The 25,082-nt window shown below is 40.7% G+C and overlaps 1 protein-coding gene across 4 annotated transcripts in view; it reads right to left on the bottom strand.

The window, feature by feature from the left end:
- The window catches only part of ZBTB40 (zinc finger and BTB domain containing 40), a 93,983-nt gene extending 74,118 nt beyond the window's left edge, over positions 1-19,865 (bottom strand). For 2 of the 4 annotated variants that reach the window (XR_004351130.1, XM_032640617.1), the window contains exon 1: positions 19,698-19,865. The gene's annotated coding sequence lies outside the window, so the exon portion shown is untranslated. The remainder of the gene's footprint in view (positions 1-19,697) is intronic. The other 2 variants (XM_032640627.1, XM_032640634.1) reach the window with 1 other exon arrangement.
- Positions 19,866-25,082: the final 5,217 nt, after the last annotated feature.

The following is a 25,082-nucleotide window of genomic DNA, read 5'->3' as shown; positions in this document are numbered from 1 at the left end:
TACTTATTTCCCCATAAGTCTTCAGCCAGCAATACACATATGTCAACTAACAACTATTTATGGGTCAATTGCCTACCAATTACTCAGCCCACTGCTAGGTGCTGTGTGGGAGCCAAGTGAAATATAAAACAAGGTCCTTGTTCACAGAGAGCTTGTAATAAAGTTGATTCAACTTATTTCAACTGGAATGACTGAAAACAGAAGTCTTAAAAGGACTCAAGAGACAAGAAGAGGGAAAGGAAGAAGAGAGAAGGGAAAAAAACAGATTGATCCCAGTGAGTGGAAAGGAAAAGGGTAGGACTGGAGTTGGTAAATGCAAGTTAGGTACAATTTCAACAGGTAAGGGTGAAGAGGGAGAGTGCTCTGGAATCATGTATGTGCACAGGCAGTTAGCACTGGACCCATTGGAAAGGCATTGGAAAGCCCTCCAGTAAGTTGTTGCCATCATTATTATGGACACTGGGCTGGCTAGGGTGGGTCTCCAAAAATACCCACTTAAGAGGAAATGTGGAACACTAGGCTGCCTAGGTTAGGGAGGCCAGAAAATGAGCAGAGGAACTTAACCTGCTTTGAGGGAGGAGTTTCTGAAATACAGCACAATTAAAGCAGAGCTATTCCAGTGACAGATGGCATGGTCTAATACGGAAAAGTGACTAGCAATGGGAAGGAAGAACAAGCAACCTATATATATTGTCTAATAATAAATAAAGCTCCATAGGAGCAGAAGTTGGACACACATCTGCCTAGATTTCTATATCCCAATACCCAAGAAAGAAAAGCCATCCTAATACTTGATCAAGGGTCCTCCATTCCAGTTCTCCTAATAATTCTGCACTCTCCTTTGGGCACATCTATCTCATAGGCTGAGACATCTCTCATATGGCCTGGCTCAATGCAACCTTATCTGCTTAAAGTTTGTTTTGTTTCTACTGTTGCTATTGATAATCCCTATCTCCAGAATATAATCTTTACTTCTGTCTTGATTTCTGGATTCTGCTGGAACCAGAGAGCTGGAAGGGACCTTGGAGAGCCCTATTCATTGCTTTCAGCAAACAGAAGTTCATTACTTTATCTATCACGTACTCTTGTCCAATGACCAAATGACCTCCCCTTTTTAACAGAGGAAACTGAGGTCCTGAGAGGCTGAGTTGCTCTTTGATCCGAGTCAGCTTTAACCCCATGGCTATTTAGTATCTCACAAACAACCAGAATCAGGTGAAATAACAGGCACTCTCAACATAACTAGAGCAAAGATCACACACTCAGAGACAAGAAATGGGGCATCTGCTACACACAAAAAGATGATTTAAAATGTAACGTATCTAAGGAATCAGCTAAGTTAAAAGAGAACCACTAGCAATTATTTCTGAGAATGCAAGGAGGATTGGTGAGGTTAGAAAAGGGTGACCGTAGCTTTTAGCAGGCCCACATTGCTCAAGTTCAAAAGCAGTTGTCATTTGGTTTCTTCTCTTACACTGCCGGCCTGAAAGGCAGCAATATATAGTGTAAGGGATGGAGATTTTTGTATTTGATACTCCTGGGTTCATGGTAGTACCTTTTTATACGTACTGTCATTGTTGTTTCTAATATTATCATCATCACTATCATCATCATTCCATCCCCAATACTAGTCTACTACTGTTCCAATCTTTGAGATTTGTAGCAATACCTGAACGGCCTGTGTGCTTTCCTAAGGTACATTCTGGTCATTGGGAAATCCAGGTAGCCAGAACAGCTCTGAAGAATTTCAGTACTGAAGATTCTAAAAGCAGCTGAATTGGCCTAAGAGTCACCTTTGGGGATTCGGGAGGCTGTCTACCGAACTCTATGGTACATATCAAGTAGGGATAATACCTTGCTATATTCTGGGATTTACACCTCATCCTTCCATTTACCTTTGTTTTACAGATGAAGACTAAGGCTCAGGGATGTTAAATGGCTTGTTAAGGGCCACAGAGCTAACAAGGGGCATAACTGAGCCCATGTCTCAATTCTCAAGCCATAGTTCTTTTCTCTATAATATGAAGGCCTCACTGGAGTCCAAGACTTAGCTACCACTTCTGCAGATTATTCTCCCTTCCAAGGGCTCAGTAGCCATTAAAAAGTATAGCTGTCAACTCTTGGTTACTTAACGTACACTTACAGTCTCACCCTGCAGGGAACTGCTTAGTGACCCAACCACATCCACTGACCCATCGGCTCAGGAGACTGTACTTTTCTCAATTACCAATTCACGTCCCGTGAACAGAGTTAGCCGTAATGGTATCCTGCTCTCTCTTTTCATATTCTATCAAGGATATTATTTATCAAATAATCACAAATAAGAGCTACTAATAAGCACATTTTACATGTTACCCCCTTTAATACTAATAACCCAGCAAGATAGTTAAACCCAATTTATAATTAAGTCCCAATAGTGGAGAGGTTAAGGAACAGGCCCAAGATCACATACAAAATCCAGTCTGAGCCTTTTAAAGCTCATGCCCTTCTACCCACTAGAACAGTTTCTTGTACTTTAGTGTGCGTAAAAATCACCTGGGGATCTTGTCAAAGAAAAGATTCTGATCCAGAAGGTCTGCAGTGGGATCTGATTTCTACATTTCTAATAAGCTCTGGGTTGACTCAGATGTTGATAGTCCAAGGAATCCTCTCTGAATAGCAAAGCACTATACAACATTGCCTGTTCTCAAATCACATTTTTTCACATCTAATTATTATCAAATATGTTTTAAGCAACCCTTCAGCTCTAAAAAGTTCCAAGTCATCCTCAAAACCTTCCCTTTTGCACCTGCCCTTACTCCAGTCAGAACAGCTTTAAGAATAAAACCTACAAAATATGGAGGATTCTAATAACCAGGCCTTAGGTGAATAGCTCTGTGGCCTGGCACCAACTAAAACTCCTTTAGAATGCATTCCAGCAACCCGGACTTCCAGGGCTAGACAAGCTTCCCTGGCTGCTGCCAAAGTAAATGGAGGTCAAACTGTTCCTGATCTAGAGTAAACTGGTCACCTGAACCTGGTTAAGCCTTGGCAGGTTCTAGGATGGTACAGCCAATCAATAAATGTATGCTGAACTGGACACAGTGAAGAGATCTGGGCTCATGGCACCATATATGACCTACTGTGACATTTCCATTCTAACTACTATGCCCATCTGTCTTCTCCCACAGAGAACAGGACAACTCTGCTTGTCTTCCATAGCCTTCCATACCCAGATCCGCTAAAAGCCATATCGAACAGTATTTCAAGGCCTATATTCTCTTTTGTGGTATAAAGTCTAAAGATTAAGGCTTAATATTATGTGCTGCCTTGACAGCTGGTAAAATCAAGAAGGCCTCAAATGTCCTAACCACAAATTCCAGTACCCACTCTGCTCCCGTGGACACGGTCCCCTAGCCAAACAACCCTCCTTAACAGAGGGGCCAGGCACTGTTCCTGTTTATTCCTGGGTAGTGGGTTTCAGTTCCCTGCCAGCCCCCAAAATTATTCAAACAAGCCAATCACATCCTCTGGCATAAACCAGAAAGCACCCACCTTCTTGATACTACAATCCTGCCTCCCACAGCCCCTGGCTGTTAACTCTGCTCCTGAGTACACCCTCTGTGTTCTCCTCTGGGGCTGTGAGTATAAACTGCTTTCAGTCTCATCTGCCAGTGTCCAGTGTTGTGTGCTTAGCCATCCCCACAACCCTAGGGTAGGAATCCCTCCCTCATCAACGAGGTGAAGAGGAGGTGATTAAAACATCGTTTTTTGCCCAATCCACTGATCTCTGCTCTTTTTCCTATCCTTGAATCCCCTGAATGCCTTTGGCAAGGTCATTAACTACTCTATGATGGTAATGATGTCCAGCATTTGTTCTAAGCTCTGTCCATACATTTTCCCACTTAATTCCCCAAACATCCCTATGAGGTAGACACCATTATTATCCCTAATACACAGATGAGGAAACTAATGTCCAACAAGGTTATGCAACTTGCCCAAGACCATACAGGTATTAAGTTAGAGCAAAGCTCAAATGCAGATCTACCTGGCTCCCTGTTCTTAATTACTACCTTAGTCTTGAGAGGATTTCGGGGCTCAGTGCTATCATTCCTCAACTCCTCTCACAGACAGAGATGTGCGGCTAGATGCCCTGACAGGATCACCTGCATTTGAGATGCCATGTCTTTTGCTGGTCTCTGCTAAAAGATGGATGGAAATGTGTGCTATTGGAACAGGCCAGCTGGCTTGCCAGGAAGAGACTGGCAAGAGAGTTCCCTCAACGGCTTGAACTTAATTTACCAAAGGTCTAGTCTGGTTATCAACCTCATAGATACAAACACCCTATCCTGTAAAAGTCTCAAAATTAATCAGACTTGGGGAGTTTGGATAGTACTGTCTAAACTTATTGTTTAAGAGAAGAAATATAAATCAGAAAGTCAATTTATTAGTTCATTTATTAGTGAAATGTGCCTACTCTCTGCAGTCATCTGTGAAAAAATTCCAGCAGCAAGGTCAAGTATGATCAGAAAGCCTTTTAGGAATCACAGAAGAGACTACATCTCTCAACATTCAGTGGTGGCCTGGTGCATCTGTCTTTGACACTGCACAGTGCTGATGGGAGTGTAAACTGGTAAAAAATCATTCAGGGAAGTAATCTAGTAAGTAATCTGCTCATGTAGAGCTATAAAAAATGTCCTTGGAGAGGGACATGAGAATTTGGGGGGATTGAGGAGGATATACTTTACGTGTACTGTTTGAATGTTTTACCAGGATGTGTTTTACAGAATGTATCTGTAATATATATCAGTTGTATAATTACAAATTAAAAAAAGAATGAGAATCCTATGATATTAGAAGAAAAAAAGTGTTAATGTTTATTCCTTTACACCCACTTCTAAGTATCTATCTATAAAGAGATAATAAGAGATATAATAAAATATTTATGCACACTGTATTCAGAGCAATAGATTTAATGGTAAAAAACTGGAAACTTAGATGTATAATATGAGATTTTTAAAGTAAACATGGTATACGGACATATTATAGAATATCATGTAGCCATTAAAAATCAGGCTCTCTATATGGTACCTACAGCACAAATAACCAAAGGAAAAAAAAATAAATTGGACTTCATCAAATTTAAAAACTTCTGTGTATCAAGGGACACTATCATGAAAGTAAAAAGACAAACCACAAAATGGGTACAAATAGTCACAAATCATATATCTGATAAGGGTCTGGTATCCAGAATATATAAACACAGTGTATCAGAATATAAGGTATTCAGAACTCTTACAACTCAACAATAAAAGGACAAATATGCCCATTTTAAAATGGGCAAAGGATCTGCACAGATATCTCTCCAAAGAAGATATAAAAAATGGCAAATAAGCACATGAAAAATGCTCAACATCAGTAGTCACTGGGGAAATGCAGATCAAAACCACAATGAGATATCACTCCACACCTACTAGGATGCTATAATAAAACAAACAAACAAACAAAAAATACAAGCATTGCTGAGGATGTGGAGAAACTGGAAATCCTATACGTCGCTGGTGGGAATGTAAGATGGTAGCCCAACTGTGAAAAATAGTTTGTCAGTTCCTCAAAAAGTTAAATACAGACCCAGCAATTCCCCTCCTAGGTATATACCCGAGAGAAATGAAAACATATGTCTACACAAAAACTTGTACACTAATGTTCACTGCAGCATTATACATAACAGCCAAAAAGTGGAAACAACTCAAGCAGCCATCAACTGATAAATGGACAAATAAAATTGTGTTTATCCATACAATGGAATATTATTCAGTCATAAAAAGGAATGGAATAATGATAGTGCTACAAACAAGGGTACACCTTGAAAACATGCTAAGTTGAAGCCAGACACAAAAGGCCACATAGGGTATGATCCCCTTTATATAAAAAGTCTAGAATAGGCAAATCCATAGAGACAGAAAGATAAGTGATTGCTAGAGGTTGGGAGGAGGACTGGGGAGTGAATGCTAATGAGTATGGGGTATTTTTTTGGAGTGATGAAAATGATCTAGAATTAGAAAGTGGTGATAGTTACACAGACTTTGAATTGTACACTTTAAAACAGTAAATTGTATAGTATGTGAATTATATCTAAATTAAAAATTTTTAATTAGGCTCTTGAAGATTTTTAATAATGTGGTGAAATGCTCTCAACATACTAAAAGGAAAAAGAAAACAGGATGCAACTGTATATATAATTCCAACTTGGTTTAAAAATATATGTACATGCATATATACATTTGCATTGAAAAAGACAGAAAATATATTAAAATGTTAATAGTGGTTATCCCTAGGTAGTATCACTATGGGGGACTTATTTTCTTCTTCATATATTTCAAATTTTTTCTACAGTAAACATGCATTATTTTTATAACCTGCAAATTAAAAAACCCAGGTAGGTTTGTCTGGCTTCAAAGCTAGTGTCATTTCCAACATACTATACACTCATAAGACATTTATTTAGCTCCTACCATGTACCAAGCAAAGTTAAATAAGATATAATCTCTGCCCACAAGGAATTTACATAACTCTAGGGTGGGGTCTGAACCCAAGTCCATGGACTGGGAAGGGGAAGAGGCATCTATAATGCTCTTTAAATTACTGGACACACAGTGTTATTCAACTGCACACTTTCTGGGAGACAGGTCATGAGCAGCAGTGTAGCTTAGTGGTTAAAGGCCGGAGCTAGAGCCAGACTACCTGAGTGTGAAGCTTGAATGCCCAATCACAAAGTGTGACCTTGGAAAAAATCACCTAAACTCCATGGGGCGTAGTTTCCTCATCTACGAAATAGGGGTAATAATAGTACCTCTCTCACTGGGTTGTTGGAAGATTAAATGAATTAACACAGCTAAAGCACCAGCATTATATGCTGGGGACACAGCAAGTGCTCAATAAACTGATTATCTGCTAGCTGCCAGCATGAGCGTCATCGTCATCGTCATCATGATCATCACTACCACCACCTCACCACCATATTCTCAAGGAGGTAGAGACAGGAGATTAAGGACCACTAGAAAGCTTGTTTTTCACGTCTCAAAACTGGCAGCTAGCATCTGATTCTTGATAAGCCTATAATAACTATTACATTCAACGAATTTCTTTTTCCAGATTCTCTCAATCTCTAACGAAACTCTTCTTTTGAGGTGTTCAAAACAATGAGGCAAAACATCAAACTGTTTGGCATAACAAACTGCTTGTGTCCTCTTATCTTTTGTCTAATTCATAGAAACGAGCAATTTTTCAAGGCTATTATAAAGGAAGGAGGCTTTGAGAGACTTATCTGCCTTTCCCCTGCCTTTCCGGGCCATGCTGCTCTGATCCAGTAGTTCATCAACGATGACTCTTCACAGGCCAAACTGCAAAATCTCCTGAGCAACATGTTCATCTAATGAGTGGCTGGGAATTGTGACTGCATTACACCTCATGCCGACTCTTCCATCCTGCAGTCAAGACTCTCAACAAGCAATCATCACTTCAGTGCTTTCACATTCAACCTCTTAGGTGTTACAAAAGACCCTTGGCTTCATCACTGACACTTTTGTCCTGACCTGAAAATGTGGATGAGTTCTGCGTTTTCACCAATCTGATTATGATAATACACTTTTCTTCAGGGGGGAATAAATCTCAACCACACAGTAGCAAATTCCAAAATCAAAGATACCCATCTAATGTAAAAGTAAAGAGCTCAAGCAACTGAAGAATACCAAAACAGGCTTGTGACTCCGGAGGCTGTGTGTTTAACAGTAAAGGTTTAGGGCACAGGCTGTAGAGACAGCTCGCCCGCGGGTGAATCACAGCTCTGCCTCTCTTACCAGCTATACAACTTGAGGCAAGTTGCTTAACTCTCTGGGCCTCAGTTTCCTAATATGTAAAATGGGGATAATATTAGTTTTATCTCATGGGGTAGCTGTAAGCATTAATAAGCCTCAGTTAGTCAATGCACATGAAGGGCATTTCCTATAACATTGTAAGTATTCATTAAATGTTAAAAGGAAGCATAAAAATATACCTGCCAAAATATTTGTTTTTACAGTTTTGGGCTGTGTGATCAGTTCACAGATATACTGTTTTTCGTTTTTTAAAATATTTATTTATTTATGGCTGTGTTGGGTCTTCGCTGCTGCACATAGGCTTTCTCTAGTTGCAGCGAGCGGGGACTACATTTTGTCGCGGTGCGCAGGCTTCTCATTGCAGCGGCTTCTCACTGTGGAGTACGGGCTCTAGGTGCGTGGCCTTCAGTAGTTGTGGCACACGGGCTCGCGGGCTCTAGAGCACAGGCTCAGTAGTTGTGGCACACAGGCTTAGCTGCTCTGCAGCATGTGGGATCTTCCTGGATCAGGGATCGAACCTGTGTTCCCTGCACTGGCAGGTGGATTCTTAACCACTGACCACCAGGGAAGTCTGATATACTTGTTTTTAATCACTCTGCCTCATCACTTATATAAGTTACATATATATCTTCTATATACTGTATGTCAAATATAATTTTTTTAAAAGAATTTATAGACAATCACATTGTCACAGCTGAGTCAAGCTAGGAAAGGGACAGGGTTAGGCCTCTCATAACAGCATGCTGGACTATATAATCTGAGAGATTTCACACAAAGCCTTTAACTCACTGAAAATTAATAGGAGATACAAAGAACTTTTGAAATCACCTGCTCCAATTCCCTCATTTGTAGATGAAGAAACTGAGGCCCTGAGAAGTGTTTTAAGATCTTCCAGTTCACTAATAACAGAAATCAGACTCTTCTGTTAACTATGACTCAGATATATATTTTTTAAGTGGAAAGCAATGAGGAAGACATTATGGCAAGGGGGAAAAGAAAGACATAGTTTGGAAGAGTTAAGGTAGCAACCTAACAATGGGAGCTAACATTTTATGAAGATTTATTATATCCCCGACACTGTCACAAGCATTTTACATGGGTGCTCTTATATAATTTTTGCAAAACCTGGGAGGTAGTTACTATTATTAACTCCACTTTAACTGAGAAAGTGGAGACCTAGAGAGATTAAATGACTTGCCCCGAATCATAAAGCCAGTGAGCAGTAGAGTCAGTAAATGAACCCATGCTGTCTGACTCTGGAGCCGGACCTTTACCACTGGATATTGCCCAAGCTTAAGAATTTAAAAAGCAGTGAAGCGCTTCATCCTTGAGTCTTTCTCCTACTTTTTTGGTAACTTCTCTGTTCAGAGGCAGTGCAAAGATACACAGTAAATGAAGTAGTTTTAAAGGAAGAACAGATGACCTTGATTTAGAGCCTACTTATTCCCCGCTATATGAGGCACCATACACACATTAATTACTCTGGCCCCCTGACTTGTCCAAGGCCATACAGCTGGTAATAGTGCCACTGGGGGATGTGGAGCCCATGCGGTCCCAGCAAACCTCCAAGACCCATTTCCCAGCCTAGTCAGTGGATAGTGTATGCTTGTCTGTCCAGCAGATCTTTACTGAGCTCAGCCAAATGGCCTTAACTGGCTTGGAACTACACAGAGAAGAAATCAGCATACTCCCTGCTCTCAAGGAGTTTATGGCACAGCTGGGAAGAAGAGACCACTTTCAGCTTAAAATCCTTCTTTTCTTCTACATTGTCGTTAAGCAGCAGAAGCACTGAAGAGTCTATGGAGCCCCAACTTCCTGTGAGACTGTCCTATTACCCTACTCAGATCACCCAGCCTTCAGGACACTTCTGTGTATATTTCATACATGAACTCCATTCTCCTCTCCCCTTAGTACTGTAAGCTTTTTCTCTTGCCTTTGAAGAAGTGGGAATTATTTTCATCTCTATCTTTCTCCCATCCATCACCAGGGATTATGACAAGAGGGTTAACTTAAGGAACTAACATCCAAAAAAAAAAGCAAAAGAGGATAACTTCTCTATTGTCTTTAACGTTTGGAAAGAGCCTATGGGGCTCCATAGTATTTGCTCAAAAATGTTCAAAGAAATACATGGAAATCTTCATTTTCTGCTGCCCAGGAAAAAAAAAATCTGGAACTCTAGGGGCCAATTATTCTGCCGTCTTGGACTTCGACCTTAGAAAGTCTCCCTCTGGTTTAAATCTGACTGGAACTGAGGGCAGTTGACAGCAGAGTACCAGCTATAAGAGCAGCTTGTGTCTAGGTGGTCAAATTTAATGACTGCCAGGGCTTCTGAGCATCATTCAGAAGTTATAGTACCGTACTAAACCTACGGGCTAAATGAGTAAGAGCAGCAAGTTCCACTGTTGTTTAAATTTATAAGTCCTTACTACGTTCCCAACATCATGTTAGGAGCTGGGTACTCCAAACAGTGACAGGCCTTTAAAAATGAACCAAGATCAGATTGCACTAACAAAACTCTAAGATCAAGAGAAGGCAGAGCAAAAGCAGGGAACGTAAGAGAAGGAATAAAGAGGGAGAGAGAGGAGGGCTTACTGTTTGCAAACAGTAGAAGTGAGGGAAATATTTGTGACGTGAATTAGAAGGGAAGACTAATATAATACTACTACCAGTTACAGTAGAAGAGTAGCTCTTGACCATCTCCCTTGCTTCTGCTTTTCCCTGGCCAGCTGGAGTTTAAAATTTTAAAAACAATCTTAATAAGGAGCTAAAAAGAGTTGGGTTCTACACCTGACTTTAGCTCTGTAACCTTGAGTTACTTAATCTTTCAAAACCTGTTTTCTCAAGTGCAAAATGAGTGAACATGTATGTGGGAGCTCATAATGCTATTCTCACTTTTATGTTTGAAATTTCCATAACAATTTCTAAATGCGGATAACAGTATCTATTGCTTAGTTGCTGTGAGGGTTACAAGAAATTGTGTAAAACACTTAGGACAGTGCGTGGCACTTTTTAGGTGTTCATTAAATGCTAACTATTATTATCAACGTGGTATTTTTTAAGTTCTGGGATGGGGATAAGGAGGAGAGCAAAATGCTATGAATCAGTGAATTAAGGCTACAGACTGCAGACTGAGGAACAACTGTGCAAGGAAACCTTCCCAAATATACTCTTATAGGCTTCTCACTCTTTTATTCACTTTTTCCCCTTATTGCTTTATTCATTCCACTCAACAAATATGTACTGACTGCCTACAGTATGCAGGACACAGAGCTAGGTACTGAGAATGGGAAAGAGAGGAAGACAGACAACAATATAATGGGATGGGCTTTTGGAGGAGGGTATCTATGAACAACCAGAAACGATATGCAAAAATTTTTGAGTACGTCGGTGTATATAGCTTCTCTGAGAAGTTCTGGAGGGATTCTTAAAGGAATTATTTATTTTTTTAAAAAGTTAAGAATGAAAGTCTAATAAACTGAGCAAGAAGCAAACAAACTTTATATAAGGAAAAACATAAAATACTCTTGAAAAATCACAAAAGTAGCCTTGAGCAAATGGAAAGACAGACCATGATCTTGGATAGAAATATTCAACATCATAAAGATGTCAGTTCTCCCTAAGCTAATTTATAAATTTAGCATAATCTCAATAAAAATACCATCAAGTTGCTTCATCCGAAAATTAGACAAATTTATTACAAAGCTCATATGGCAGAATAAACAAGAAAAACAGCGAGGAAAACTCTGAAAAGGAGCAATATGAAAAAACTAGCCCCGCCAGACAGTAAAACAAATTACAAAGCCTCTAAAATTAAGATAGTTTTGTAATGGCATATGAATTGACAATCAATGGAACAAAACAGAAAATCCAGTAGGAAACCCAAATGCACATAAGAGTTTAGTATCTGCTAAAGACAGCATCTCAAATCAGTGGAGAAAAGATAAGAGCTTTTAATAAGTAGTGCTGGGACACCTGGCTGGCCATTCATTGGAAAAAAAGATAAAATTGGATCCTTCCTCAAACCAAACGCCAAGATAAATTCCAAATGGATCTGAGTCTTAGATACTAAAAAAAAAGAAAAAGAAGTGAAACCATATATGTACTAGAAGAAAACATTAATGAATTCCTCATAAATTGAGAGTGGCGCAAACTTCCTAACTCTGACTCAAAATCTAAAGTAATACACTGAAAGACTGATCATTATGACTATGTAAAGATGTAAAACTTTTGTATAGCAATAACACTACATATGTAAAGTCAGGCATGTGACAAACTGGAAAAAATATTTTTGTAACTTATACCACAGACATTGGGCAGATATTCTGTAACTCATAAAAGGATAAAACAAAATTAAACTATACTGAAATATTATTTCTTACCTAACAGACTGACAAAACTCCAAAACTCTGGCAGTAAGACTCAAGAGAAACAGAAAAGAAGGGTCAGGCATGAAATAAAAACTTCTATGAATATACCTTGCTGTATAGTTTTGATTTTGGAACCATGTAAATGGTTTTCATAGTTAAAAAAACAAAATTAGATTTTTTAAATCAATTATTAAGTTTTAAAACAAATGGGTCTGTTTATCAAGTTGGTGGCATACCACATAGAGAAAATAATTACATGAAGTGACTTCAGGACAATGTTTGACTATACAACTCAAATAGCATATATTCTAAGGACAAAAGGAACCACACAGAAAACTAAAACAACATTCAGTAATCTAATGGTCAGGACAGACAGTAGCATTGCTACTTGCCTGGTTAATAACAGGGCCAGGGAAATCCAGAGAGAAGGAACAGCCCGAAAGCCCCAGAGCATGGCCCACAGTCCAGGAAGGGTGAAGTTCCAAGTTGCCCATTGAGTGTTAATGACTGATGCTCAAGTAGAAGGGTAAGAGGGGAGTGGAGAAAGCGCTAAGAGTTGAGGCTTGAGGTGGGCACAGCCAGGGCTTGAGGGCAGCCCAAGCCATGCCAAGGAACCACACAGAGGGCAGGCAAGCCATCTTGGAGTTTTAGCCTGGGGAGTAACGTGTTCCAATCTGTGCTTTATAAAGATCACTGGCAACAGTGTACAAAATAGATTGGATCGGAACAAAGGTGGAAAGCTGGCTGGCCAGCTACAGACTGCTGCCACAGTAATCCAAGACAAGAGATTACAGCGGCTTTAGCCAAAAGAGAAAGGGGACATCAACAGGCTTGCAGTCTAAAAAATGTGTGCCATTTGTGGGTGGGAAGTGGAAAGGGGTGGAGAGTTGAGAGAAGGGGAAGAACACTGGATGACTCCCGGGTTTCTGCCTCTGGCAGCTCCGTGGTGCCATCCACTGAGACCAGGAAACCAAGAGAAGTACCATATGGAAGAAAACTGCTAAGTTCACTGCTGCCAGAGTCCCTCGTGGGGGCAGGGAGCTAAGGGAGTTAAGAAGGAAGACCCAACTGTCAGGCCACAGTCCTAGAAAGCTGAGAAACAGATGAATCTGCGGAGTTAGATTACCTCTTGTAAAATTTTCTCAAAGTCAGAAATAGAATCATATACTGTTCATTTTTGTTTTTTATATTAAAAAACTAAGTCAAGTAACCAGTATTTGGAGCCTCAAAAGCTATTATTCACACTTATAATCCTTTGTTTGTAACCTCCCTCAACCTAGTTGGGCCCTTTCCTTCATGAAATATGCCCTATTGTATGTCCCAGAACCAGATTCTAGAGCTTATAGCGGAAGTCACTCATGCAAACACGTTCAGGGGTCAGACAGATGTAAAATGTCTCATGTTTAAATGTAAGCAACTAATTGGTAAACACAACACGGGTCAAACTCTGGCCTAAGCCATTTTCTATTGAGGTCCCATTTTCACAAAATATTCTAACATAAAGATTTAAAAGATACTTCCTTCCTTTTTTTTTTTTTCCTTTCGGGTACTAATAAAACCAGAAATTACATCACGAACTGACTTTTTCAGAGGTCCTAATATTAGACAAGTTCTGAGATAAGTTTGGTTTCAAAATAGCAGCTCTACTGTCACAGATACAGAGGGTTTCCAGGACAAATGCAGAGGAAGCATCCTTGCCTCCTGTCTCTGCTTCCTTGAATCCATCCCTCTCCTCCTCTCTCCCTTTTAACTCTACTTTCCTAACCCTGAGGAACTGACTCCACCTGCAAAAAGATGATGCCTAGAGCCAAAGTACTGGGCTTCTACTACTCTTCCTTTCACCTGTCAGAAGAAACAAATACGTTCATCTGCTAAACAGGTTGTGGAGACAACACGTCCCCATTTCACCAGTCTCATGTAAAATAATGACAATGATCTCTAAGGTATCCCTGAAGCACCTCATTGGGTGAATGCCTATATTATACACAAACATTCAACTATGTTTGACCAGTTTAGACAGGAAACAAAGCAAGGAAAGACACTTTTACGTCTTTGAGGTCAAGGTCCCCTCTGAGACCTGACTACAGTACAAGCACACCTCATTTTATTGTGCTTTGAAGATAGTGCACAGTTTTTACAAATTAAAGGTTTGTGGCAACCATGCATTGTCAGATGATGGTTAGCATTTTTTAGCAATAAAGTATTTTCTATGTGACTCGCTTTATTACAATACTCACTTTACTGCAGTGGTCTGGAACTGAACCCGCCGTATCTCCAAGCTATGCCTGTAATGGGCTCTCTTCCCAGAAAAAAAAATGGCATTCACACAAACCTGCAGGCAAATTCTAAGGATTCATGGATCCCTTGCAACCTGACCATTTACCCCAGATTAACAAGCTAATGTGGATCAGCAATAACATATTTACTTTATCTACGGAAATGAAATACTTGATGTCATGATTTTGAGGATATGGAGTTAAATAACAACATTAGGGAAATGTAAGGAAAGATAGCTTTCTTTCCCTACCTTTCTCTCCCTTGAGAGCTGTAGGAGTCTTACAACTGCACTCTCTCTGCAAATGAAATACCGCACCCTCTGCATGACTTAAAGAAAGTGACAACCTCATCTCTGAATTTAAATGCCCTTAATATTTAATTCTTTCCTCTATAGGTTATAGCTTGCCTTCTCCACATTATCAAGATGATGGCTTTAGAAGGCAGGCTACTGGAGATCCAGAAAACAATATATCCCAATCCAGTCTCCTTGTGAAAATCAAAGAGCTCACTCTCTTGAAGAGTTGAAAGAGGCGGAAGGGTCACCGCTTCCCCCCAGGGTGCTGGTACAGGCAGTACTCCAGAAGGGTAATGTAAATACTCAGTATGAGGCAACAGGGCATACCAATTTGTTTTTCAATCTGTTTTATTTCAGTTCAAAGCACCTTTGCAGATAGATAGTACAGGAAAATAAGCCACACTTTGGTTATACCCAGTCTTCTTCAATCTCCAAAAGCAGTTGAGTATTGCCAAAGCGTGGCTTGTTTCCCTGTGCTGCCTGTCTGCAATGATGCTTTGAACTGAAATAAAATAGACTGAAAAACAAATTGGTATGCCCTGGCTCTTCCTGCAGTTTTATATTACCCTTCAAAGCTAGTGTTACCACCTACTCTTTACTGGAATCCAACAGACCCAAATCACAGAGTAAAACTGCAATACTTTAAGTGTGAAGGTCCCACCCAAACCTAAAATAGCAATTTAATTCAGGGCTTGTTGGTTAACATTGCATTAACATGCCACTCTCCATCCAGTTCCTTGCTCCATTTGCTGGGCTGGATTACATCTTCTGATGACACGTGCAATATGGTTACTGGATACAGTTTAAAACAACACTTGACATTGCTGATCTTCCTATATGGCTTGCTCAATTTATTACTGCCTCTGTAAGTTTTCATGTTCATGAACCCAAACATCATCATTTATTTTTACCTATTCAAAAAGTCTACCAGCTTTAAAGCATTCAACATTCTGCTTAAAGTATGCAACATTATTTTGAAAACTTTTAGAGAAAACCCCAAATCATTTGCAAACCAATTCTAAAATTACTACCAACTAGAAGAAGCCTATCATTTTCTTAGAATGAAGGAATGCAAATAGTTTCAAGCTTAAAACACTAAAATGATGAAAAACGCTCTCCACAGACAGTTGTATAATTTTGTTTAAAAAATTAAATCCTATTTGGAAAAGATCCTCTCTTAACAAAGCATAAAGAAAAAAAATAAGATCTGTTCTCCTCCCCCCAAAGACAGAAACACACACACACATACCCATGCACACACACTCCCCACACACACCCTCATCTGTAACATACTTCTGAATTTTTGTTATTATTTATCACTTTAAGTAAGTTTCCATTTGGGGTCAAATTTGGTTAGTTTTCTCTAATTGGAATTAAGCAATGTATGTGTAACAAAAAGAAAACACACAACAATCCTTTGAGAAGGTAACATTATCCACATTTGAGAACTTAGACAATAACCTGTAACTGGCCCAAGACCATGCAGCTCTATCAGCAGTAAAGCTGGGTACAGGGCCGGGACTCAGGGCACAAGACTGTGAAACACAACACATTCACTGGCTTCTTTCTTCTGTAACTCTCCAAGTTCTTGCCAGCTCACAGTCTCTGAACCTACCGAAAAGTTCTTCCTCTCCAATTCTCTCCCCTTTCCCTTCCTTTGGACTGGATCTTGGTCACTCAACAAGTTTCAGCTTAAACTACCCAGAAGAGAGGTCTTTGGGGACTATCCTGGTAAAAATAGGTGATCTCCCAGGTCAACACTGTTTTGTTTGCTTTATAGCAGTTGCCACAATCTGGAGTAACTTTGGTACCTCTTTACTGTGTTAAGACACTCAGTTTTGGGTCCATGTTTCACCCTGATAATCATAGCCACAGAGGTGCCTGGTAAATAGCAGACACTCAAATATTTGTTCAGTGAATGGCCTGGATTTATTTACTATTTACCAAATACCAGGTTGTGGGCACTGGCTAGCAGCTGATACAAGAAGAGGTGAAGTGTGGTCCCTGCCCTTCAAGACCTCCCAAGTTAGTAGGAAAGATAACAAACAGATGGAATAATTCAGGGTGGTTAGTGTGATCAGTTTAGGTTCGGATCGCAGCTCCCTTATGCATTAGCTATGACCAAGGTCATCTCTCCTGACTCTGTTTCCTCATCTTTAAAATGGGAATATTAATACTACCTATGTCATAGTGTTGGTGTGAGGATTAAAAGATAAGCCATGGAAATAACGCACATAGTGAAGTCCTTAGCACACAGGAATCACTCAATAAATATTAACTACTGATTTTATTATGATGCAATGACAGCTATATATGAAATTACCTTTGTTTACCTGTATGCCACCTGTCCAAGCCCCTACAGAATTTAAATTCCATGGAAGGGCAGAGATTACGTTGATCTTGTTCACCACTGTATTTTCAGGGATTTGAATCATCGCTAGTATGTTCTAGGTGCTCAACAAATACTGAATGATTAACAAATGTATGCAGGCAAGCATGGGTGTTCTGAATCTATTTGTTAGTTAAACTAGTGACGAATAGTTAGGTTTGGGAACAACTCTTATAAAAGAACAACGTCTACTAAACAGACATGTCTCCGAAGAAGATATACAGATTGCCAACAAACACATGAAAGGATGCTCAACATCATTAATCATTAGAGATATACAAATCAAAACTACAACATCATTAATCATTAGAGATATACAAATCAAAACTACAATGAGGTATCACCTCACACCGGTCAGAATGGCCATCATCAAAACATCTACAAACAATAAATGCTGGAGAGGGTGTGGAGAAAAGGGAACCCTCTTGCACTGTTGGTGGGAATGTAAATTGATACAGCCACTATGGAGAACCGTATGGCGGTTTCTTAAAAAACTAAAAACAGAATTACCGTATGACCCAGCAATCCCACTATTGGGCATATACCCTGAGAAAACCATAATTCAAAACACTGTGGTCATGTACCACAATGTTCACTGCAGCACTATTTACAATAACCAGGACATGGAAGCAACCTAAGTGTCCACAGACAGATGAATGGATAAAAAAGATATGGCACATATATACAATGGAATATTACTCAGCTATAAAAAGAAATGAAATTGAAATATTTGTAGTGAGGTGGATGGACCTAGAGTCTGTCATACAGAGTGAAGTAAGTCAGAAAGAGAAAAACAAATACTGTATGCTAACACATATATATGGAATGTAAAAAAAAAAATGGTTCTGAAGAACCTAGGGGCAGGACAGGAATAAAGATGCAGATGTAGAGAACAGACTTGAGGACACGGGAGGGGGAAGGGTAAGCTGGGACGAAGTGAGAGAGTGGCATGGACATATATACACTACCAAATGTAAAATAGATAGCTAGTGGGAAGCAGCCACATAGCACAGGGAGATCAGCTCGGTGCTCTGTAACCACCTAGAGGGGTGGGATAGAGAGGGTGGGAGGGAGACACAAGAGGGAGGGGATATGGGGATATATGTATACGTAGAGCTGATTCACTTTGTGATACAGCAGAAACTAACACACCATTGTAAAGCAATTATACTCCAATAAAGATGTTAAAAATAAAAAATAAAAACGTCTAAATTAGGAAGTGGGGTGTGGCAGAAGTGTGATGATTTAGCCAAGTAGAGAAAATTTTCAGTTGAGGCTGTAATTAAATCTCCACAAGCCATACAAAGATTTGGATTCGATTCCAAGTAAGAACCAATAGTCCCAGTTTTCGAGATGTTAAAGAATGAAGTCCAAGCAGAACGACATGGGTCCCCGGGGAAGAGCTCAATTTTCCAGACCTATAATCTATTACACTCTTAGACAGCTTAACTTCTCAGAACCTGGGCTTCCTCCTCTTACGCAAAACAGACACGGACACTTCTAAAAAGTTATTGGTACAAAAAAGCTGTGTATGAATATAAATAAGCAACTGGCTTACCGTAGGCGCTCGGTAGAATGGTATTATTGTTATTCAAAGTAGGAGAAACAATTCCATTTTGAATAATACACCAATAAGACCAGAAAAGGTAATGGAAGCCAGAGTGGTTGGTCAAATAAAGAGCTCTGGGTGCATAGGGCAGTTGTAACTCGAGTTTCCCACTCCGTGAGAAGGGACCTGAGGAATCCCTGAAGGACAACACTGACCTGGTCTACTTGTGTCTAGAGCTGGGGCCGCCACAGTTTTTCTGTGAAAGGCCAAAAGCATTTTCGGCTTCGTGCGCCAAGGGATCAAAGCCATCGGATATCTGTTGCAACTACTCAACGTTGCTCTTGTAGAAGGAAAACAGCCATAGGCAATACATAAACCATGAACACGGCTGTGTTCCAATAAAACTTCATTTACGGACATGAGAATCTGATTTCATACAACTGTCACAAATTATGTGAAATATTCTCCACAGCCATCAAAAAAAATGTAAAACCTTCTTAGCTCCCGGCTGACAAAAACGGGGGAGGGTGAGGGGCGGATTTAGCCCAAGACCCTAACTTGCTGGGGCCCGGGGTCGGGATTTGGCGGAAGGGGAGGAGGGGTGAGAGTGCGAGAAGCAGCTGCGAGGAGTGGCCTCCGATCGCGCCGAGTAGCAGGCGACGAGGGTTGAGGGCAGGTCCCAGGCGGAGAACAGGCCCCAAGCGGGGAATAGGCCCGGCCGAGCGTCCCGGCCGGGACCCCGTGGCCTCTCCCCGCCACAGACGACAGCGGAGCCTGCGCTCGGGGTGTAGGCCGCCCCGGGGCTCCACGTCCCGGGGCGGGGAGAGACGGCCGGGACTTGGCAGAGCGCAGCGGACTTCGGCACGCCGAGGGGTCTCTGTTCGCCCCTCATTCGGGGCGCCTCTTAGGCCACAGCTGCAAAAGGGGTCTCCACGCTGAGTCCCAGCCCCGTTTCTATGGTTACCTGTTCAGCACCGATTCAAACTGCGGTTCTTTATTGACAGCACCATAAAGGACACGAACACTCCTGCCCGAAGGGAACAATAAAGCTTTCTCCATTCAACAGCGCCAGAGACGCCAGCAGGCGGCCATTTTAATGCCGGAGCGGAAGAGGTATAAGCAAGGAGGCGGCGGCCCGGCCTGCCCCGCGCGCCACAGTCACGTGCTGGGGGCGGGCCTCACGGGGGCGGGACGCGCGCTCCCCACCAATGCTAGCACGGTGGGACAAACCCATTGCTAACCGCTTCTCTGACCTCTGACCCTTGACCACTCTTTCCCCTCCCCACACTCCCTTAGGAAAGTTCTAATGGGTTTCTACCATCCCTCGCCCGGGCAGCACTAAAGTTGAGATCTTATCTCAAACAACGGCAGAGAATTAGGCACAAAACATTTCTTTCCATTTTTCCAAAACAAGTTCACGTGCAAGGCGGAGACGTGACGTGAGCCGCGCACCAGACGCATTCTCATTGGTGGAGAGGCTTGGCTCGGACGTAATAGGCTAACAGACCCGTATCAACCAATCGTGGCGTCTTAAAGGCATTTTGGTCCCGCCTCTCTTTCCTCCCCGTTTTGGGATGTAGAGGCTTGTGGGTAAAAGCGTTAGTTTTGCTAGTGCTCCCTTTCCCTATCGCGTACTGTCTCACCCTGTACGTTCCGTGTTGGAATTCTTCTCGCCACCTTCACACAGCCAAATAAATGAAGTCATAGCCATACAGTATCAAATTAAGTCACATCGGCTCTGGCCCACTGAGCCTCACAATGTCTGTCCCTGACACGCAATTTTTCTGTCACTAACGGTCATGCCGCCCAAATCCAGTTGTCTCAGTACAAAGACAAGTTCCGTCTTTGGTAACAGCTGTTGCATCCACAGGGTCGATAGTGAGTCGTTCTGAGGGATGTCATTGTCGGACTGACTCCCATCACCGTTTTAATCACAAATTCAATCTACGGGGCAAAACTGTCATTTGCATTGTTGCTGTCATCCAGTTCATCATTTTTTTTTTTACTGTCACTGTCCAGTATGCGACCCCTCTCCATAACCACAAACTTCAAACAGTTCTGTACAATATAGCAGTTGGAATGTATGCACAGCTGTCACCCTTTCCGTTGTTTTCACCATCATTATCACGCAACTACTTTCACTGCCACAAAATCAAGTCAATATTAGTAGACCCTAACAGGGTAAACAGCTGTCCTTGTTACTGACCATTTAGTCACTTTCACTATTATACTCACATGTCACTGTCACATTCAGGGTCAAATTTACTGTCGGCAACAGTCACTTATGTAGTCACTAGAGTCACACCTACAGCTATTGTGTCTCCTAATCACTCATTTCCACCATCTCTGCATTCTCCTTTAGTGGGAGCCCTCAATACCTGCTTGACACATTTAACAAACAAACAAACACATAGAATGGTGCTTGGCACATAGTAGGTGCTCAGGAAATATTTATCCAATCAGTGGATTTTTGAAAAGCAGTATTATTGCCAATGTACTATATAGGAATGTGGATGGCTTGATGCTTACCATTCTTAAACAACAGGAATAAGTGCAGACACAATCTGTCCTCCCTATTTAACTTAACAAGACTCTGCATCTTATAGGGACAAGAAGGAGAAAGCAGGAGAAATGTGGATATGCTGAATTCCTGGGACCATGGTTATAAAGAATTGGATGGTTTTTTTAAAGTTTTCATTTCTTACTTTAAAAGGAATATATGTTTGTTGTAGAGTATTTAGAAAATATAGGAAGGACTCTTTCCTTCTAAAGGATTGTTTTATTTTTTTTAAATTTTATTGAAGTATAGTTGATTTACAATGTTGTGTTAATTTCTGCTGTACAGCAAAGAGATTCAGTTATATATATATATATATTCTTTTTCATATTCTTTTCCGTTATGGTTTATTACAGGATATTGAATATAGTTCCCTGTGCTATACAGTAGGACCTTGTTGTTTAACCATTCTACACATAATAGTTTGCATCTGGTAATCCCAAACTCCCAATCCGTCCCTCCACTACCCCCACCCCACCCCTTGGCAACCACATATCTCTTCTCTACATCTGTGAGTCTGTTTCTGTTTTGTACATAAGTTCATTTGTGTCATATTTTAGATTCCACATATAAGTGATCTCATATGGTATTTGTCTTTCTGACTTACTCCATTTAGTATGCTAATCTCTAGTTCCATCCATTTTGCTGCAAATGGCATTATTTCATTCTTTTTAATGGCTGAGTAGTATTCCATTACATATATATATATATATATATATATATATATATATATGCCACATCTTCTTTATCCATTCATCTGTCAATGAACAGTTAGGTTGCTTCCATGTCCTGGCTATTGTAAATAGTGCTGCTATGAACATAAGGGTGCATGTCTCTTTTCAAATTATTGTTTTTTCTAGATATATGCCCATAAGTTGGGTTGCTGGATTATATGGCAACTCTATTTTTAGTTCTTTGAGGAACCTCCATCCTGTTTTCCATAGTGGCTGCACCAATTTATTCAATACATTCCCACCAACAGTGTAGGAGGGTCCCCTTTTCTCCACACCCTCTCCAGCATTTATTATTTGTAGACTTTTTAATGATGGCCATTCTGACTGGTGTGAGGTGATACCTCATTATAGTTTTGATTTGCATTTCTCTAATAATTAGGGATGATGAGCAAGCATCTCATGTGCCTATTAGTTATCTGTATGTTGAAGGATTGTTTTAGACATAACAAAGAATGTCATTCCCCAACACACTCACACACAGTCAGTGGAAAGTGGCTGCAGTTCCCTTGTAATTGTTCACCTGAGGTTTTACATTATTAGAAATTCTCATGGAAATGACTTGCCTACAGTCCATGAAGAACAGTATAAGGTGATAGAGAGCAATGGCCCTGGCTTCTGGCTAGTCATCATATGGAAGAGTAAGAAACCAATGGTGAGGCGCAAGAAGGAGGAGATATGGGGATATATGCATATGTATAGCTGATTCACTTTGTTATAAAGCAGAAACTAACACACCATTGTAAAGCAATTATACTCCAATAAAGATGTTTAAAAAAAAATCGAAGGAAAAAAAAAAGAAACCAATGATGGACCCTCTAAGGACCTCATCTCTTGGGAGAGTCTCAAGAGTTTTGGAGAAATAACTTGTGCTTCCCAATCACCAAAAGGAAGGACCCAACCCTTGACCATGAGGGGGAAGGTGCTTGAGGTCTTTTCACTCTTTTTTCTACCTTGACATCACTCTTTTTTCTACCTTGACAAAGAATGTTCCCAGGCTGATGCCTGAAGTGGCCCCAGCTAAACTACCAACTGTTTCCAGAGGGACTACTACATGCCAAGAACACTGAAGTAAATAGAACATGATCCTTGCCCAAGAAGGAAATAACACAGCCAGGACCACTTCTACTGCCAGTAGTAACAGTCATTATTTATCTCGCTCTTAGTCTCCGCCAGGTACCATGCCAAGCTCTACCTAGATTATCTCATTTAATTCCCATAACCACCAAATGAGGTAAGTAACATTATTACCCCCTTCTATACAAGAGAAAACAGACTCAGAGGAGGTAAATAATTTGCTCAGGGTCACACAGCTATTAATCAGTGGAGTTGGGGTTGAAACCTAGGAAGTCTGACTCCAGAGCCTTCACTTTTTCCCCCCAGAATAATGACTTGTGGTTTTTACAAAATATTTGTGTTCATTATAAAGAATTCAAGGATTACAGAAAAATACAAAGAAGAGAGTTAAAAACATACTCACTATAAATCCGACCACTTAGCAGTAACATATCATTATAGATGAGCATTTCTCCATCTCTGGGCAAATATATGTAGGTAGGTAGATTGGGAGATAATGATGGTAATAATGACAGTTTCCCTTCAAGAAGCACTATGAGCTGGACACTGTTCCAAGCGCTTTCTATGAATGAACACATTTAATTTACTCAGAGAGAGATGGTTAGACCTATTTTTATTAAAATGAACTCATTTAACATATTCAGTGTTCATATCAGCAGCCAACCACCTGGTGATGTTTTTCCCCAAATCTGGTTCTTTCCTCAGTCTTTGCTGTCTTCACTCTGCCTTCCAATCAAATCCTAAGCCTGGAGTCCTTGGGCTGCAAAAGCTGAGTCTTTAAATAGCACTCTCTGCACAGCTGCTGCCTGGTCAAATGTCTCTGCTGTTCCTCAAGGCGGTGGTGTTATTTGTAGAAGTGAAGTTTGCTAGAGGCTCAGCATATGCTTTTCATCTGCTAGAGTAGGTATCTGGGCCTTAGCATTCTTTTTCCTGGCTTTCTAAGTGTTAGACTTCCCCTACCCTTTTCTCCAATCCAAACGAAGCTTGGTCTTCAGATCTTGCCCAGTGGAGGCCAGAGTCTCAGATGAGGGTGCTGTTAGAATTTGCCAAATGACTCAGAAAGGTCAGCTTGCTCATCCATCTGAGATGGCAAAAGACCAGGAGAAGGGAGAGACTGCCTCGCTCCAAAGGGGCTCCCAGCCAATGAGAGTCTAGGGTACTTCCCTGGGGTCTGGTCCTACCAATATCTTGTACTGTGAATGAACCTCTTGCCCCAATTTCCCCTGAGACAAAAGGCTCTGCTGCATTCAGAATGACAAAATCAACATCTTTAGAGATGGCTCACAGCCCATCATAACCATCTAATCCAAAACAGAAGCTGTAATTTTCCAGCCAAACCTGCTCCTCCCCTCCAGCTCCTCAGTTCAGAGAGGACAGCCCACCCACCACTCTGCCTGATTGCTGCAGTTACACAGCTGGGAGTTGTCCTTGACACTTCTGTCATTCGCCCTCGACTAGTCACCAAGTCTTGTTGATTTTACCTCTAAATATACTCTCTCTATTTCCACAGCCAAAGTGCAAATGACTTTTATCCCTCACCTACTGTATATGCTCCTCCTGCAGTCTCTTTTATTATCCTTTACTTTGTTCTGCAGACAGCAGGCCAGTGTAATCTTTCACCTCATTTAGAATCAACTTAATTAAATATAATTTACATAAAAGAAAATGTACTAATTTAAAGTGTATTTTGGCAAATTCATACACCCATGTAACCACCACCATAGCAAGATATAGAATATTTTAACTTTTTAGAGCAGTTTTAGGTTCACAGCAAAATTGAGAGGAAGGTACATAGATTTACTGTGTTCCCCTGCCCCAGCAGTCCCCACCAGTATGGTACATTTGTTACAATTGATATACCTACATTCACAGATCCTTATCACCCAAAGTCCATAGTTTATATTAGGGTTCACTCTTGGTGTTGTACATTCTGTGGGTTTGGTTAAATGTGTAATATGTATCCACCACTATAGCATTATACAAA

This window comes from Phocoena sinus, chromosome 1 (assembly GCF_008692025.1).
Source record: "Phocoena sinus isolate mPhoSin1 chromosome 1, mPhoSin1.pri, whole genome shotgun sequence".
NCBI classification, from domain to species: Eukaryota; Metazoa; Chordata; class Mammalia; order Artiodactyla; family Phocoenidae; genus Phocoena; species Phocoena sinus.
The sequence above is the reverse complement of the archived record's forward strand: the minus strand, read 5'-3'. Positions and strand labels throughout refer to the sequence as shown.